The sequence below is a fragment of the Marmota monax genome, unplaced genomic scaffold, assembly GCF_021218885.2.
Source record: "Marmota monax isolate L192 unplaced genomic scaffold, Marmota_monax_Labrador192_F-V1.1 WCK01_AAM20220418_F8-fsc00005, whole genome shotgun sequence".
NCBI lineage: Eukaryota > Metazoa > Chordata > Mammalia > Rodentia > Sciuridae > Marmota > Marmota monax.
In genome coordinates, this window is record NW_026692254.1 from 15,050,324 (window position 1) to 15,063,745 (window position 13,422).

Consider the following 13,422-nt stretch of genomic DNA (forward strand, 5'->3'; position numbering starts at 1 on the left):
TAAAAAAAGATGTATGAACATTAGTAACTTGTGATAATTTCATATAAGTTACTTCAATCAAACAAATGAATGTCTGCTGAATGCCTGAGATGGCCAGCATGGTGTTAGGCAAATTGGCCATAGATATCAGCTCTAGAGAGTATTTTAATAGAGAGTTCTGCATACTTAAAATGATTTTTTTTTAATCCTAGAAATTTTAGGATTGTTTTTCTCTTTTCTGATAAAACAAAGCACTATAAGTTTAGATTTAAATCAAAAAAGCACTCCTTACATATATCTGGTACATCACTCTTTATACGGAAAAACACATACAACTATGTACACATGATCCCTGTCAGTTGCACCATTTTAAATTATGGAGGGCATTAATTTATTACCCAAAATCCCAATAGTCCAAAGCATCAGACAATTTTCTCTTGGTGTTATTTGATGAGAGCTGCACCTAATAGGGTATGGCTACTCATGTATATATAAATAAAGAATAAAAAAAGACCAAAGAACTTAAAAGTGAATACTGTATTCACTGGTAAAAATGCCTATTACAAACCATCAAGGAAATCCAAAGGTGAGAATGGAGAAGAGCCTATTTCCCCTCAAGGAGTACCTGTTTAAAAATCTGAAAGCTCAGGGAAGTCACCTATCAAAAAAAGGAATATGGCAAAAGAGACAATTTTTAAAATAACATAATTCAGTATAAGACTATCTTGATGACTTGGACTCAGGAACTAATGATCCTCTAAGGATACAATCTTTAGAAATTCCATTCTAAGTCAGAATAAAGCAAAAAGTATACAAATGCTGAATACTGTAGAAGTATGTATCAAAGTGAACCATTTCCATAATATGTATCACTTTTATATGCAGTCTTATTGTTCAAAGTTAACACTGTGTTTAAATTTTGCTAACTCATCTTTTCCTCTCTACATGGGGTCAAAAGAAAACAAACTTGGGTTCCCAAGGTTTTATATTGTTTAATCATATTAGAAATTACAAGTTCAGAAATCAAGATAAATTACTGGTTAATTTCCATATAGATGTCAAGTGAATTTCATTTAGTAAAACCAAAACTTCTTGCTTCACATATTTAAAAGAAAATATGTGATATGATAGTGAAATATAAAATACCCACAAAACTAAACATATTTTAAAAAACCTCTACAAAATTATAAAATCTTCATAAAGTTTGACCATATTTCTCTAATTTCCTTTGGTATAAATGACTAGACCTCAGTGGCTTTTTGCATATTATTTTCACTAAAAGTTCACACATTTTTTGATTAAGTGATACAAATTAGAACTGTCTTCATGATTTCACACAAACTAGAAACAAGCTAACAGCTTGCTACTCAAAAAAAGAAATAAGCATTTCCTTGCAGAGTAAGCAAAGATAGACGCTATAAGGAAATAAAATCAACAACTTCAAGGATTTTGGCTCTAAGGGGGAAAAATATTCTACCAGTGGCTCATAAGACCTAAGAGGAAAGATGGATGCAGAAACACTCCAAGGCCCAATCAAAGTATACAACCTAGCTGAAATGCATGTTAATGAGCTCTACTTAGTGATTAAGAGCCTGGAACCCCACAAAAAGTGGAGGTATTATTTTAAAATCACTCAACATAGCACTGTGTTTGTGTTCCTAAACAAATATAAGGGCGTTCATAGTTCCTCCAAATTACTGGGCCTGTGAATAACACAGGGACTTATCATCATGTGCAATGTATCTATGATTCACTTAATTTTCAGCAGAAAACCCAATACTTTTCACGTAGTGCAGATGAGGCAATAAAGGAATTTTAAAGTTCACTTATCCAACTCAACTCAAAGCTTAAATCACAAGTATTAAAAATGATGCTACCTTATTCTATTAACCCATGTATGCCAATACAATCTTTGCAGCCTCACATGTCAGTGCCTAGAAAGTCTTCAAGAAAGGAGACAAGTGTTATACTGTGGACTGCTTTCACTTGAGAATGAAATGAGAAGCTGAAAGTCAAATAGTAGTCATAAAATTTAACTGACTTTAGGATTTTTAGAAAGCATATGCCTCTAAGTCACCAAAGTTAAATATGAACAAAATAAATAATTGTCAATGTATAATCCATAGTATTTTCAAGAGGCATCACTGAATAGCTTCAATTAAAATCAATTATTCTCTTCTATGTGATTATAAATGTATTATTTGGTGACCAAATAAATCAGATGAGTTTGTTTTCAAAATGATGTGTCTGGCAAAGGGAATGAACATAAAGTTGGCAGCCAGACTGAAAAAAAATATAAATGACCTAAGTGGCCATGTTGCTAATAAATACCCAAATTAAATATCTGGCATAACCTAGATCAAATACTCTCCATCATGCTAATCATATTCTCTAATCTTAGAAAAATGATTAAAAGCTGAGCAGATCCATGATATTATTTAAGCAATAGAATGAACTGGTGGGAAACATGGGGAAAGCAATGCCCTCTTTTCATAAGTTTTTGACAGGTTACAGACTTCCCCTCTCTTACCATCTCAGGTAATGGAGAAAGCCCTCAGAAATGAAAACTCACTAGGATTAAATCCAAAGCAGAAAAAATATTTCACCAAGAAGGGTTAAATAGAAAATATATACTTCATATGAATCTTTAAATCATATCTCAAATATTTAGCTTTTTTTTTTTTTTTTAGATTCTAAAGTAATCATTAGGTATCTCCAGTTCCTTCCATATTTAAATAATAAAAAGCAGCATTTAACTTTATAGCTTTATGCCTAGCTTTTAGTGAAATGATCAATTAGCCTTGATTCCTACATACATATATAAAGGTCTACCTAAACTTTCACCATAGAACAGTCACTGGTACATGCTATTTCTAATTGTATTCAGAAAATACTCTTGACATCCAGTTCCAGATTTCAAGAATATCCAAATTCCTTAAAAGTATCTTTAGTTATATCTGGAGAATGAGTTGAATCATATGGAAAGCAGAAATTCCAGTGGAACAAAGTAAAAAAAAATCATCTATTATTTTAAGTGCTTTTTCACCCAAAAAATCCTTACACAATCTGAAATATTTAAAAAAAAAAAAAAAAAAAAAAAAAAACCTGAGGTTAACAAGTCACTTTATACCCTTGCTAGCAGATGCTAGAAAAGTCATTCACTTGGCTGATTTCTGAATTAGCCTTTATATAATTTCTGTGCTCATATGCTCTCTTTAGGAATTATATTCATGTCCTAAACTTACCTTTAATGCATTTTCAGAGGCAGCATCAAAATAGGCAGCAGAAATGTGACTACATGAATTAGATGCTTAAATTTTGATCTAGCAAATTCCCTGTAAGGGTTTTGAAATGAGAAAACTGATTTATGAAGAGGGCCAAAATTAAGCCCCAGATATCTAAACACATCAAAATATCCTTTATTTTTGTATTCCTGACTGTAAAATGTTTGTTAACAAAACATTGTGTAAATTTTTGTTTGTCTAAAACATCTGTGATGTAACAAATATCTCTTTGTAAAAATTTTGGTGTCTATCCATATTTGTCATACACAAATGTGGGAAAACCTAGAGTTAATCACATGTAAATGCTTCAGGAGCTAATACTGTTTTCATTCTATTCACACTTTAAAAGTAAATATATCCACTTTTTACTATTGAAAAAAAAAATCAGAGTATTTTTGAAGCTTAACAAATTTCAAGCCAATAGTTTACCCTCCCCTACCAGACTTTCAGGTGAGGTAATGAAAAGATTTTCTGACAGAGGTACAGAAAAGGTGACAGAAGTAGCAAAGGGGGTGGGGGTAAGTAAATTGTGGTTTAATTAAAAAGCAGAGTCTTCAGAATTAACAAGCAATTAACATGAAATTGAAGAACTCCTATGAGAGTAAGGAAGGTGGGAGAGCTACAAAAAGGTCTCAAAGCCTCAGAGCAAATGGCACAGTGTATCAAAAGATAATGCAAAACATGGAAACTCACTGAACGGAGAGGAAAAGGAAAATACGTTTCTGGAGTAGAGAAGTTATTAAAATGTTAAGGATCAGGCCCTGCAGTGTTTTTGTTTTTGCTAGGAAACGGGGGTCTAGGAAAGGATGCATCCCCAAGCAACCGCCTGAAAATAATGCACTGCCTAATGAGGTAGGGGCCAGGAATAAACAATGGGGGAGGGGAGGTCTGGCTCATTACCTTTATGGAAGATGCTGGTCAGAGGTACTCTGCCTGCTGCTTCTCTAGAGAGTGGACAGACCTCCTTCCTGCTCTTGAGTGTCCTCCGGGGTCAGTTCACACCTGGAAAACGGAAACCAGTGAGTGATGCAGTGCCCCAGGAGCGAAGAGAAGAGGGTTCTAAGAAAGAGGGAGCAAAAGAAAAAGCTAGAAAGTGGCAAAGGGCAGGCAGGCAGAAACAGTGATTTTTCCTTCTTCCCAGACCTCTAGGTAGCCCCCTTCCCTTCGGAGGAGGTAACTGACTTTACCTGTTTTCTCAGCTGCTGCTTCTCTTCCTTCTTTCAGCCTCCTCCACACTCACCAACTTCTCCATTGAAGAAACACCCCAGGCAGGGCCGGACACGGGTGTTCCCGATTCTCCTGGGTGCCTCACGGCCCTGGCCCGGAGAGCATCCAGATAGCCGAGTAGGGTAGGGGTGGCTGTCCTGGCCTCCGGGCAGCTTCGGGACAGGGGTGCAGGGAGGAAGTCCCGGTTCGGGGATTGGGGGGGACAGCCCCGGTCCAGGGGCTCAGAGCAGGGGGGCTGTCGCGCTCCGGGCCAGAGGCTTCCAGCTACGGAGGGACTCAGGAGGTCTAGGGACAGCGAGGTCCTAGGTCGTACAGAGTCCGAAGTGCCAGCAGCCGGGTCTCCGGACAGGGGGCTTTCGGGATGCACTTTGCACTGGGCCACCCCCGCCCCCTCCCTCCAGCACTTTGGGGTCACTGGGATGGGACCAATCCTTCAGTAGCCAATCAGCGGCCGCACTAGAGCCTGAGCCCCGAGCCGTAAACCAGGTCCGGGGTGGGAGGGGGGTGGGGGGTGGGGGCGACTTGGTTGGTTGGTTGCTTCCTTCTCCCCTCCTTTCCCCAGCAGCCCCCACCCCCTATCTGCCGTAAAGCTGCTTGCGGATTCGCGACAGTTAGGGGAGGCGTGTCGATCGGAGCTAAGACTCGTCTCTGATTGGTCTCACTCACTTCCCCTCGGCTTCCCCGCGGAGGCTTCCAAGGCTCCGCCCCTGGCAGGGGGACTCGAAGTGGTTGCTAAGAGACACTGTACACCGAATGGTGGCTGTGCGCATGCGGGAGGAGTGGATTAGCGTATACATTCCGTGAACTACGGTGGCCCTGAAAGAACAGAGGTGAACTTGAATGGCGTTGCGAAGGCCGAGAGGCCTGAGGCAGCTCCGGGACAGGTAACCCCAAGCGGTCGTTGAACTGAGCGACAGGAGATACGTGTGTACAGCAGAGTGAGGGTCTGGTACCGGAGCTGGGGAGGCAGCAGTCTCCACAAAGTGAGGAGGGAGAGGCCCTGACCCGCCGCCTCTCCTCAGCGCTTCCAGTGCCCAATCTTTGGTGCATCTGTCGGTCTCAGAGACCCGGTGAGCTACCAAGCTGGAGATGCCTCCCGGAGGCTGCAAGATAGCATTGTCTTTGGAACCGCGATGCTGGCTCATGGGCTTTCCTGAAAGGATAATGATCCTCTGGTCCACTGTTTCCTGTGAGTGAAGGTAACGGGAGAGTGGGAAACATGTAACATGGGCATATGAAGACGTATTTATTAAATGCGTTAATTCATTTCGCTAGTATTTACTGGCCAAGCACTGTTCCAGTCTTGGGGAGACAACAGAAGACAAGAGAAAGGCAATCACTTGTGTTTTCATTTCATCAAGGGAGACTAATACAGGATGATCAGGGACAGTCTATACTAAAAGCAAAATAAGAGGATCGAATTTGCGAGAACGTGATGGGTTGTTTTAGGTAGTCAGGAAGGGTCTTAGAGTGACATTTGAGCAGCAGTCTGAATGACAAAGAGCTAGCCATATCGGTTGGAGAGGAAGAAATTTGCAGGTAGAGTGAATCAGAAGTACAAAGCTGTTGATGCTGGAATAAGCTTTGCTGTTTACAGGAACTGAAGAAAAAAAATCCATGTAGCTGAAGCAGAGAATAAAGGGTAGGGGGAGAGCATTGATAAGATTAGAAGGTGTGGGGCAGGCTGTAGATCTTGCAGCACCTTGTTTGCTTTGACAGTTTCTTATTTATGTTTGAAAAGACCACTGGCTCCTCAATAGAGAAGACTGGTGGGCCGCTGGATTACAGCTGTTATAGTTGTCCAGGCAAGAAATGATGTCTCAGACTAAGGTCACCCAGTACATCAGACATTTGACTCCCGCCAGTATCCTCATAAGTAAAATACCTACTTGATTGTATATGAAGGAAGTATTATAATGTATCGACTACTTTTATGTAATTAGATATATTAGGATATTTTGTGGCAGGTGGGAATCATAACCACTTAAGTTTGTTCTCTCCTGTTTTCTTCTACACTGTCATTCATTTATTCAAGAATACTTGCTTGGTGCCTTCCATGTGAGCCATCTACGTGTTTATGTGGACAAACAGGGCTCAGTTCTGCCCAGAGAAGCTCATAATCAAGTGTGGAGGGAACCAAAGAACCAAAGTTGAGGAGAATGCAGTGAAACAGATACTGTGGTATTAACCTAGGGATTATATGGCAGGACTGCCTGATCCTGACTTGCATATGTAAAAGGTTCTCTGAGGGTAATGGTTTCCAAGTTGAAGGTGGAGGGTGGAGGTTGAGTATGATTTAGTCAGAAAAAAATGGGTTACACACAGCCTGGGAGTCTCTTAAGTGCACAATTTCTAGGGACCTTAGAAAAAGCATAGAGCTTAGTTTGTGGTCTCAGAAGTGAGGAGACCCCAATAGTTAGATCTCAGAGGACCTGGTAATGCCATGTATAAAGGGCTTTGAATTTATCCCAAAGAAAGTAAACGTTTTTTCAGAAGGCAGTGGATGTAAGGTGGGCCAAGATTCAACCACTTAGGAAGGAATCTGTTGCAGTTGTCTAGGATAAAAGTGGTAAATGCAGCAATGACAGTGAGGATGGAGGGAAGACGGATGGGGAAGGGTTGGAAGATGCCCAGGTTTCTAGCTTGGGTAACAAGGAAATATAGAAGTCATATTGAACTGAGGAGTGTAGGAGAAAAGCAAGTTTGAGGGAAGAGTCAAAGAGTTGAATTTGCCAGGTTGAGGGCTCCAGAAAGCATGTTGGTACTTGAGTACAGACATGTGACTTGGAGAGGTTCAACTTACTGTGGTTCAACTTACCATAAGTATCTGTAGAAATTGTACTTCAAATGTTGAACTTTGGTCTTTTCCTAGGCTGGCAATAATGCAGTCCAGTACTCTCTCAGTGGTGCGCAGTGGCAGTGAGCCACATCCCAGTCAGCCACAGGATCACCAGTGGAAACTACCAGTACTCTACGTATACTGTATTTTTCTGGATATTGCGTTTTGTGGTTTTGCATCCCATCAAATCTACAAAATGCCAGTCTATGTCTATGCCTGCTATATCATCTGTATCCGTGTAATCATTCTGGTTTTGTTTTTCACTTTCCATAAGGTATTCAATAAGTTATATGAGATATTCAATGCTTTATTATAAAATAGGCTTTATGTTAGGTCATTTTGCCCAACTATAGGCAAATGTAAGGGTCTGAGCATGTTTAAGGAGGTTAGGCTAAAGTATGATGTCAGTAGGTTAAATGTATTAAATGCATTTTTAACTCATGATAGATTTATCAAGAATAATATCATTGTAAGTCAAGGAGCATCTATAGAAAGCTCAGAAAAAATCTAAAGACATTGAAAGTCCACAAAAATAAGTGGGAAAAATAGATTAGTAGGGAGAGGAGAGTAAAATGGTATATTTTAAAGTCTGACATCTCACACTGATAGAGAAGGCACTTGAATGTTATAGATTAATGGTTAAATTAATATGCATATCTGGTGAGTGCCAAAGATTTCATTCTCTTGTTCTGTGTAAGACTTTTCAGAAAATACAAATTTTTAGAACATCTTTATTATTATTATTCAGTAAGAGCCAGGTTGTAAATCATGCAGGGAATTTTCATAATTTCTGGTTGTTTCTTGAAGCTAAAACCCTTTAGAAAGTGTAGTTATATAACTGTATATTAAAAAGAATAAATGCCAAACTCTGCAAGCAGTTCCAAAACAGAGATCTCAACAAGAGTCTAAAACAGTAATATGCCATTTAAAACGAGGTAACTCTTCCTAAAACAAAATAAAAACACTTTGATGTATATCATATATTTGGGGGTGTAGAACTTCCAATTTTTTAAATCATTTTTAGTTTTAATCTCATTATACTTCTTATCAGTCATATTCAGAATTTCAAATGTCTAAATTTCCCTTTTTCCTTAAAATAGATAGCTGAAATATAGTTAGAAACTATTGTAATTTTAGGAATAACCAGAATAGCATTTGTAATTAAATGGTATTAAATTATAGTAAATTAGATGGTTTCAACTTTACCATGATGTTTTCCTAATTTATTATAAAAGCAAAACAACTTCCCAGGAAATTTGAAAGGCATTTAGAAGACCTAACCTTTAATCCAACTATACTACCTTGTAGTTTTTTGTTTGTTTGTTGAGATAGCATCTTGCTGTGTGCCCAGGCCAACTTCAGACTTGGGATCTTTCTGCTTCAGTCTCCTGTGTAGCTGGCCTAAATATATTTTTGTAGTTTATTTTTGTCTTTATTATTTTACATAGCTGCAACAATACTTGTCTTATGACTTTCTAGACTTAATCTGTTCATTCTGTCTATAAAGTTAATCCTGAGAAGTTTCCTTACGGGGAACCTTGATCTCAATACCAGGCCTCCAGTATTCTTCAGGTGATGGAATAACTTTGAAGTGACCAATCCATTTTTTTTGTTTTTCTCTCCTGCTCAGCTCATTGGAACACCTTCTCAATTCATGAATTATTAATTTGAAAGAAAAAACTATTGAGAAGGACATGCTGGTATATGCCTTTAATCCCAGCTATTGGGGAAGCTGAAGCAGTAGGATTGCAAGTTTGAGGCCAGCCTAGGCAACTTAGCAAAACCTTGTCTCAAAATTTAAAAAAGGACAGGGATTGTAGTTCAGTGGTAAAGCCCTTGTCAAGCTCCAGAACCACAAACAAAGAAAATGCCTAGTAGATCTTTAAACTAAATTTCTTGAAAATTTTTTTAATAGCTCATGTATTTATAAGTTCAGTTTTATAATATGTACCAATTATAAAATCAGGAAATTTCAAACTCCAAAAGAAGGAAAGAGAGGGAGAGAAAGAGGTATATAAATATGTAAATGGTTATGGAGAACATATTGTCTTATAGCTGTCACAGCACCCATGCAGCTCAATGTATTTGCTAAATACTGCTTCATCTGAAAGATGAATGTATATGAACTCTTGGTGAGGGACCTGATCACTGAGTTGTTTCCTGATTGTCAGCTCTTCCATATTTTTGGCCATTTGTTCTTCATCTAAAGTCCTGTTGGGCTGTGGATATAGTTCAATGGTAGAGCACTTGCCCAGCAGGCTCAAAGCTCTGGGTTCCATTACCCATAAAATCCTGTCATCAAGTTGCAACTATTTTTCAAGTGATTGAGAGATATTATTAAATGACCTATTAAATTGTGCAATTAAATTTTCTAATTCTTAAATTACAACTTTTCATTGATTTAAAAGCACTTTAGATAGTAGAGGTCTTGGAGTTTATTTTGTTTTGTTATGTTTGCATTGCTGCAGATCTAATCAGGGACTGCACATATGCAGAGACTTGTTTGTTTCATTTGCAGGGTGCTGGGGATCAAACTCAGGCCTCTTATCTGTTAAGCAAGAACTCTACCACTGAGTTCCACACCCTGCCCTAGGTTACAGAGTATTTTTTTAACAAGTTAACATTGATTAGGTTTTAATAGACATTTTTTATTCACTTAGATAATATCAAATTTACAAGAGTTTGAAGCACTAATTTTACAACATATAAATGAAGAAACTCAGGATAAATATTTCTGAAGTTTAATTCATAAAACTCTTATTCAACCAGAATTGAGTTTATTCCTTGAGTAGAAAAAAATTATCATTTGTAAAATGCCCAAGTGCTGCAGTCTGGCTGGGCACAAAATAACGGAGCCGCCACACAGCCTTGTAGGTTCAAACAGCAACTCTTTATTCCTGAACTCTCACTGGCACTCTACACACACTTCCCGGGAACACACACTCCCTCCACCAGGCTCCATGTGCCAATTCTCTCAGAACCCCTGGAGAACTCACAGGAACTCCAAAGTAGCAGGTGCCCGAGGCAGCAGGATCCGCCCTAATCCCGGAGCCGCCCTAATCCCGGAGCAGGGTCACCTTTCAACCATTCCCTCTGGCAAAAATGCCAGGCCACTAAACTGTGGCTCTCAACACTCAAGCTCCAATGCAGCAATTCTGATTTAATTGGTCTCTGGAGAATCCAGGGTTCAAGGATGTTTCCTACTGATCCAGTGATTTCAAAGGTCTAGAACCACCACCCAGGAGGCTACATCCTGGCCCTTAAAGCACTTGTTAGTTGAGAGAATAAGTAGTTTATGCTCTGATTGACAGTACATTTCATTCTGAGACTATTGAGGGACCTGGTCTAATGAATTAGAGCTATCATAGACATATGCAGTACATTGGCATCCCATTAGCTATCTGGTCCAACTGTATCTGAAAGGAAGCAGGGATGGGGCTGGGTAGAGAAATTCTACTGTAGATCTTGGTACCATGGTCCCAGCATAAAGAGTACTGAAAGAAAGGAAGCTAACTCATAACTTTTGAGTTCCTTGGTGCGCTGACCTGGTAATTTCAGGGATTTTTTTTCTTCAAGGGTAATTTTAATTTGCTCTTTACCACAATCGTTTTAAGCTGTGTCTTTAATGTGTACCTCTTATATTAAGCACATTGTTAGGTATAAAGACCGAATGAGCTCAGAACTTAATTTCTGTTATAGATACTACTATATACTGTTTTATAATTGTTTTATTTGAAATTTTTATTGTAATTTAAAATTCAGAAGTTAAAAATTACATGGTATTAGGGGTTGGGGATATAGTTCAATGGTACATTGTTTCCCTCAATCAAAGAACCTGAGTTCAATCCCCAGTGAGGGGGTAGGGGTAGACAAAAACACACTGGAGCATATTTTAATATTATTGTAGATATATATGCTACTAAATTTCTCTTCAGGAATATGTTCCACAAATATTAAGTGCCTCCTATGCTAGAAAGTGGAGAAGTAATAAACTAAGCAGACTGCTCTTACTGAATTGTTATCTAGCATGGGAAACATACAGATCATTGAACAAACAATTAAAATACAATTGTGACATGTTCTATAAGGCACAGCATCAGTACTGGGAGACTGAGAATATCAGAGGAGGGCGGGACTTCAGAGGAAGTCATAATTAGGCTTAAAGCAAAAGGAGAAGTGGGTAGAAGAGCTTTCCAGACATAAGGAACAGCACAGTATCAAGGTCCAGAGTCAGGAAAGAACCTTTCAAGGAGACTAAGGGAGTATTAGCATCCTCCTTGAGTTACATAAGTGAAAACACTTATATAACTTAGATGTATGCTACTTAATATACCTTATGTGTGTACCTTCAGTGTATGCTACTTCATTGAGGAAGCCTTTTTTTTTTTTTTTTTTTTTTAAATAAACTGAAAACCAAATTGTCTGTACAGAACTCAACAGTTCAGTAAAATCTGGGTAGTGTCATACAGACATTCAATTATTCTCCCTGACACTGGTGGCAGATTTGGGGAGGGTAGGAGAAGAGGACTGCAGAAATTGAACAGAGCATAGACTGGAAAAAGTGAATGAGTATAGAAAACCTTTCAATGAAGGATTTCACTCTGAAGAACCACTTAAAACAAAATCATATTATAGCAAGTAAGAGTAGAAAAGTTGCATTTAAAAAAAATATTGATACTCTGGAGGGTTTCCATTTTTAAAATACTTAGTACTCATACAATTTGATATAAACCTAAGCAACTTAGAGTCTCATCAGAAAAAAATGGGTAGTTTGATCAGTGATTCTCAAAGTGTAGTCCCTGGTCCATTTCTTAGACCCTCCTGAGACCCACAAAATCAGAATCTCAGTGGGGGTGGGGGGATACTCTCAGCCATCTGTGTTCTAACAAGCCTTCCAGGGAATTCCAGTGTTAGAGTTTGATTGATTTAGACCTTCTCCAGAATTTCTTCTGACAATGAACTATGGTTGTTTTGTTTTGTTGGTGGGGATGTTCTTTTTGTTTTGTTTTGTTTTGTTTTGTGATGCTGAGGAGTGACCCCAGTGCCTGGTGTGTAGTAGGCAAGCACTCTTTATCACTGACCTACACCCCCAGCCTAAAGCTCTGATTCTGATATCCAACATCAATTTGTGCTATGTTGGAGAAAAGTTAGCTTTTGGAGTGGTCAAATAATGGAGCTACTTGGGAAAGATACATGTGGATACTTTCTAATGATGTAGTTTATGTTAAATGCTACAATCCCTGTTATTCCATGCTCCTAAAAACAAAACTACTTCATTACTTGTTTAAAACTAATACCAGCTGTTTATGAATTTATCCAGCAACTTTGCATTTGCTGATATCTGCATCTTCCCAGTTCAGGGTGATCTGTGTTGAGCCCAGTCAGGGTTTCATGTGGTTCAGATGATTACAACTTTGCTTTTGTGTTGTTTCCCATCTTTTAGTTCATGTCCTGCCTCCTTTCCAAAGGCCCCAGATCTGTCAGTTAGTGCTTACTGAATTTCCTTATCAAGAATCTGGTAGCCATCCTACACACACACACACACACACACACACACATACACACAAATAAAAAAATAAAATAAAAAGAATCTGGTGACCAATATTTTCTTCAACCCCCTATAAAAGAGGGAAAGAGGACTATCTTTCTCAAAATAAACCATGTTCATCTTTTTTTTTTTTTTTAATACCACACACAGAAATGCAAAGAAATCAGACAGATCCCAAGGTGTATATTTCAGGATTGGATTTCATTTAACCTTCCTAGCATCCTGTGAGCTGAGTACCATTATATGACCTTTGAACACAGAAGGAGACTGAGGTTTAGAAGATAATTTGCCCCGTGATGACTTTGATTTAGTGAAGCCATTTGACTCTAAGGCTTTTATTGGGTATACTACTTTAACAAAAAACCACATAAATTTCTGAGCCTTTTATCTATAACTGGATAGCCAGCTTTTATCTTCATACTTAAAAATTAAATAAAATTTTTGGCCATCATCAGAATCCAAGGACAAAAGTTTAATTGGAAGACAATTTATAAACACTTGAGTTTAAGAGTTCTGGGCTGGGGGTGTAGCTCAGTGGTAGAGCA

At 38.5% G+C, this 13,422-nt stretch overlaps 2 protein-coding genes across 6 annotated transcripts in view; one reads left to right on the forward strand and one right to left on the reverse strand.

Annotated features, from left to right (window-relative positions):
* The window catches only part of Asb7 (ankyrin repeat and SOCS box containing 7), a 40,480-nt gene extending 35,492 nt beyond the window's left edge, over positions 1–4,988 (reverse strand). Inside the window, exons 1-2 of the mRNA XM_046435988.2 lie at positions 4,451–4,988; positions 4,164–4,265 (exon numbers count right to left, since the gene is read on the reverse strand). The gene's annotated coding sequence lies outside the window, so the exon portion shown is untranslated. The remainder of the gene's footprint in view (positions 1–4,163; positions 4,266–4,450) is intronic.
* Positions 4,989–5,175: 187 nt separating this feature from the next.
* Lins1 (lines homolog 1) overlaps positions 5,176–13,422 on the forward strand; it is a 71,880-nt gene continuing 63,633 nt past the window's right edge. For 2 of the 5 annotated variants that reach the window (XM_058576816.1, XM_058576820.1), the window contains exon 1: positions 5,177–5,679. The gene's annotated coding sequence lies outside the window, so the exon portion shown is untranslated. Of the gene's footprint in view, positions 5,690–13,422 lie in introns of all 5 variants that reach the window. The other 3 variants (XM_058576811.1, XM_046436022.2, XM_046436015.2) reach the window with 3 other exon arrangements.